Below are 5,865 nucleotides of genomic sequence, written 5' to 3'. Positions count from 1 at the left end.
AAAAAAAAAAAAAATGCATGTGACCAATCCTAACTTATCTTGTTGAGGATCCATAGCACCCCAAAAAATTTGGACTAAGGTTTTGTTGTTGTAGTAATTAGCTTGTTATTGGAAATTGTAGAAATTTGTTTGTGCAAGTATATTGCTTTTTACAGATATTTGGAATAGGCTATGCATGACAAATTAAATATTATTTAAAAAAAATGAGAACCCATCACCAGTTATTGGCAAAAAAATGCATTATGCAAAAATTCATAACCAAATGCAATTACATTCAAAATAATTACTTTTCAGTATAAGTTTCAGCATAATACAAAATGCAATTTAAAAAAAAATAATAATAATAGTAATAATAATGCATTCTGCCATAATACACTTCTCAAAATGCATTCTATGATAACGCATTATGCTGAAATACGTTTTGCCAGCAGAGTTACTAAACGTTACCTAAGAAGATGGTATTTCAAAAGGCATAGATTATTCAAGAATTATGCAAAAGTATAATCACATGCATTAGGAATAGATGAGGGGCTTATCCATGAAGTAAAAATGTTTACCCTGAATTTGAAATTGGCTTACTAAAAGGGGGAAAAATGTGTCCAAGTGACAGTTATAGCATGAAGAGAATCATTATTATCACCACGTGTAGTCATGTATGGTCTCTTAACAGAAGATCAATTGGCCAAATGTAACATAAGGATTTAATATTTAAAAGGCCATACAGATAGTAAACTGCCTAAGGAATTTAGCAAGCCATGTCAAGTAACTATCTTGAGAACTAAGAAATGATTCGTGAACAAAATTTGAGGCCTCAAGAAATAATATACATCGACACGTGGATAATGTCATAGGATAAACAAATTAGACATGAATAAATAACCATCCCAAAATACAATCTTAAGAAATAAGGAATGGTTGAGAACTAAGGAGTGATCCATGATTGACAAATGAGGTCTCGAGAAATAATATAGAAAAAAGTGACACAAAATCAAAGGCAACTAAAAATAACTAATCCCAAAATCATGGGTGACAAAGACTAAAAGAGACATATTTCTCCTGAAATATCAATAATTGGCAGGATTGAAGCGTATATAAGGAGAGCTTTAGAGAAGAAGCATCACCAACACTTATAGACTTGCAATTGTCATTTCCTTTAGTGTTTAGTTGCAGATCCTTGCTCTTGAGAGAGTTAGAAGCTTCATGCCCAGAATCTTTTGTATAACTTCTCAATTAATGCAAGAGAGTCAGATTTCTACTTTAATTGATTTATTTGCATTCATTTCATATTTTCTCTGTACATTTCAGTTGCATTTAACTCATCCAAATTTGTCAAAGTCCACTTAATTGAGATGATACCAACCCACTTGAGCTGATATTCCTTCTCAAGATGGAAAAATCAGTAATGGGTTCTTAAGTTCGAAAACAATACCAAGGAACAAATTAGAGCTGATGCCCTTTTAGCTGACAAAGACAGAATGAATGTTTTGACATTGACAGTTAAAATATAATTTTTGTTTTTTTGATAAGTAATAAGTTTATTGATGTCAAAAAAGGGGAACACTCTAGTACACAGGGAGTGTTCAAACGATCAAGAACAAAAATTACAAGAATCTAAGAAATCAAGAAAAGATAAAAATGATTGGTTCCGCAATGCGGCCAACCAACATGTAATTCCCTTTTCTATGAATTCTCAACATGTAGAATCAACAATTCAAATTATTTTTATACAGGTTGATGATAAAACGGAAAAATAAAATAAAATAAAAACAAAAAATAAAATTTTAAAAAAATTCAGTATTAAACATTAATTTAGCAAGAATCTTTAATTTTCTTTGTTACACTGTTAGGTGGGGGTGGGGAATTTGAACCTTGGATGTCTCCATTAGAAACACCAGGAGGTGCCAATTAAGCTACAAGACTTTTGGTAAGAATCCTTAATTTTTAAGTGTTAGATAGAAGATTTAATTGTGTTATAATTATTAAATTAACCATTTATTAACAGCTTAAGCTTTTGGGTTTAGTGGTAATTTATCATGATATCATAGCATGTGGTCTAAGTTCAAACCTTGTCTCCTTTCTGCCTTCCATTCACATATAGCATCAACGCAATTCTAAAGATTTTTAAAACAGGTTGATGATAAAAACAAATGAAACAATCAGTTTGAAACATGAGTTTAACAAGAATCATTAGTGAACAAGAAGACACATAACTCACGATTTTCTATCAGCTTAAACTCTGTGCACCTCCTAGTGTTTTTTCCAACAGAAACATCTAAGGCCTCAAATCCCCTCTCTCCTATTGTAACTATTGAATTATCGAAATTTTCTATACTGTTTCACTTCATCGAAATTTTCTCCAATTCAAATATTTTCCCATACATTTCAATCCTAACATATATATATATTAAATGATGTAAAAGCACAAAGAGATCCAAAATTATTGATCAAAGTAAAGCGTACCAGAGAGCTATAGTAAGCGCCAGTTAAGGGAGCACACTGAATGCAATCGCATGGAACCCAAAGCAAATCACTCCCTGTATCCAATGCTACCAGAAATGACACATTTGGTGTTCCAATGTCAATCCAAGCGTAATGTAACCTAACAAAACACACAAAGAAATCATATATTTTGAAACTAAGTAACGCATAGAAAGGGAAAGGTATACAAAAGCGAACCATCCGAAGTCGTTTCCGAACGACACCGTATTGCTGCCTTGAGAAGGGAAGAGGAGTTGGTAGTGAGCACCGAGCTTCATCTTCTGTCTATGGAAGTCGTTGCTTAACAGGACTCGGTAATAGTCTTTGCTCTTAGAGATCCAAAATTATTGATCAAAGTAAAGCGTACCAGAGAGCTATAGTAAGCGCCAGTTAAGGGAGCACACTGAATGCAATCGCATGGAACCCAAAGCAAATCACTCCCTGTATCCAATGCTACCAGAAATGACACATTTGGTGTTCCAATGTCAATCCAAGCGTAATGTAACCTAACAAAACACACAAAGAAATCATATATTTTGAAACTAAGTAACGCATAGAAAGGGAAAGGTATACAAAAGCGAACCATCCGAAGTCGTTTCCGAACGACACCGTATTGCTGCCTTGAGAAGGGAAGAGGAGTTGGTAGTGAGCACCGAGCTTCATCTTCTGTCTATGGAAGTCGTTGCTTAACAGGACTCGGTAATAGTCTTTGCTCTTGTTGCTCCACGACGACACTCCGGCACTGCCGTTTGTCTCCGACGGCGAAAAGTTAAGCGCCTTCGCTGCTTCGTCTGAGAAGCGGTGAATTAGCCTCAACGACAGCGTCGTCGAAGCCAGACCAATATACTCGTTCTCGACCGCGAGCCACGCCGCCATCAAGAAATACACCAGTAGCCGAGCCGACTGAGCCGCCATAGCCACTCGAGCTCACAGAAAAAAAGGAAAGTTTTGAGGTGAGGTTGAGATCTAGGGTTTAGGATTCTCTGAGGAAATAGCTAGGGAGAATTAGAATGAAGACGAGAGAAGAGGGAGGGGAGTGCGCAATGCGCACTATGTTGTTCTTCAGAAATGTGAGCCAGAACTGAACGAGAGAGTGAGAGTGAGAGAGAGAGAGAGAGATGGAATGGTAATGGCATAGTGTGAACTAGTGTTACCTGAATATTAAAGGTGTAATTTTAAAAAAATTTAATTAATTTATGAGAAATGTTATCTTACTACATTTTTTTCGTTTGCATCAAATTTTAAAGCCTATTCGGTTGCAGGCTTTTAGTAAAGTTGTTTAAATGTTATTAAAATATATGTGAATAAAAAAGTGTTATCAATATACGTGTACTATTATTTAAACAACGAAAACGATTATTTAAACAACAATACTAAATAGGCCTTAAAGCGTCAAGTTATTAGATAATTCGCAATAGTGAAGCTAAAAAATTTAGTTATTTGACACCACAAAAAGTTAATTTATCTATTTTACCTACTCATTTAACAAAATATCCAGCAGCAGTAGATTTATTTTATCTTTTAACACAATAAAATAATGTATCTACTACAATAAAATAATATATCCATTACAATAAATAACAATCGCAACTACCGCAACCGCTACCGTTGCCACTACCGCTACCACCACCGACTCTTCCACCAAAATTAAAATTAAAATTAAAAAAATTATAACCTTTCCTACACACAGAAAATTCCCAAACTAACATTTAAAAACAAAAACATAAATTCCTACAAACAAAAATTTCCCAATACATTCTAATCCTCAACGATTTATCATTAGATTCAACAATATATTGTAAATTTATCATTCCAATTACCCAACTCAAAAATCTCAAGCATGTAGATAAAGAAGACAGAGACAACTCACCTAAAGGCGAGTTGGGGTGAAGGCGTGGATCAGCGGCAGCGGCAAGATAGAAAGGTGAGAGATCAGAGGTGAGAGTTTGAGAGAGTTGAGAGCATTAGAGAAGGTTGAGATGGGTCGGAGGCATGGATCAGCGGTGAATTGAAGGCGTGGGTCTGAGGCGTGGATCAACGACTTAGGGCTTGGGAATTCGATGAAGTGGGTCAGCTGGTGGGTCGATGACGTCGAGCTTCAATGGGCCGGTGACATTGAGGATCAAGTCGGGCCAGCGGCGTTGAGACAGAGATGTGAGAGTTTGAGGGAGTTAAGAGTGAGTTTAAGGGAGTTTAGTGTTTTATCCTCAGAGACTTGCATGGTTGGAGAATAAAAGAATAGAAAAAAAAAAACAAAAAAAAACAAAAAACAAAAACAAACAAACAAGTATTATTTTAAGCAGATGGAGAATAAAAAAATGATTTTTTTTTTTTTTTTAGCTCTTAGCTACAGTGCACAGCCATATATAGCCGTACACTGTAGCAATGTAGGTAAAAATTTTACCTTTAACTCCACTATTGCAACACTCTTTTTTATATGTAGTGGTGCTAAAATAGCTTTTTAGCACCACTATTGCTAGTGCTCTTACTAGCTATTATTGAAGAAAATATTTATTGAGATGAACTTATTAGACCTATGTCTCACTAACAAATGGGTCTCATGTGAAACATGGTTTCATAAGCATATCTCATACAAGATTTTTTCTTATTATCAATAAGTAAAAAAGTAATTTTAGTGTTGATCTCAAATTTGAACAACTAACAATAAGATATATTTTACCTTTGTGATATAATCTATTTCCTTCTTTCTTTTGTGTGTGTTTATTTCTCAACAAAAAAAAAATGTNTTAGCTCTTAGCTACAGTGCACAGCCATATATAGCCGTACACTGTAGCAATGTAGGTAAAATTTTACCTTTAACTCCACTATTGCAACACTCTTTTTTATATGTAGTGGTGCTAAAATAGCTTTTTAGCACCACTATTGCTAGTGCTCTTACTAGCTATTATTGAAGAAAATATTTCTTGAGATGAACTTATTAGACCTATGTCTCACTAACAAATGGGTCTCATGTGAAACATGGTTTCATAAGCATATCTCATACAAGTTTTTCTTATTATCAATAAGTAAAAAGTAATTTTAGTGTTGATCTCAAATTTGAACAACTAACAATAAGATATATTTTACCTTTGTGATATAATCTATTCCTTCTTTCTTTTGTGTGTGTTTATTTCTCAACAAAAAAAAATGTATATTTTCTCATAAAAAATATAAGAAGGTATTTGATATCAAATCACTATATTAACAATATAAAAAATTAATAATGTGAGATATGTTAGTAAAAAATAACTAATCCACTAACAATTAAAAAAATATTAATTTTTTTTAGAATGAAAAGCATGTTAGTTCGTAGTTTTTTTTTGCACATGTATATCTTATTTCTTGAGTTTTGATATCATGGCATTATTAGATTAAAAAAAAAAAAAA

At 33.6% G+C, this 5,865-nt stretch overlaps 1 long non-coding RNA gene across 1 annotated transcript; it reads right to left on the bottom strand.

Annotated features, from left to right (window-relative positions):
• Positions 1-755: 755 nt before the first annotated feature.
• On the bottom strand, positions 756-2,813 carry LOC136066000 (uncharacterized). The gene is made up of 2 exons (XR_010627547.1): positions 2,677-2,813; positions 756-2,599 (listed from the first exon to the last, which is right to left on the bottom strand). It is a non-coding gene; the product is annotated as an uncharacterized LOC136066000 (long non-coding RNA).
• Between the last annotated feature and the right edge of the window lie 3,052 nt (positions 2,814-5,865).

This window comes from Quercus suber, unplaced genomic scaffold (assembly GCF_002906115.3).
Source record: "Quercus suber isolate HL8 unplaced genomic scaffold, Cork oak 2.0 scaffold_1515, whole genome shotgun sequence".
Taxonomy (NCBI): Eukaryota; Viridiplantae; Streptophyta; class Magnoliopsida; order Fagales; family Fagaceae; genus Quercus; species Quercus suber.
This window is presented reverse-complemented; position numbering and strand designations above follow the sequence as displayed.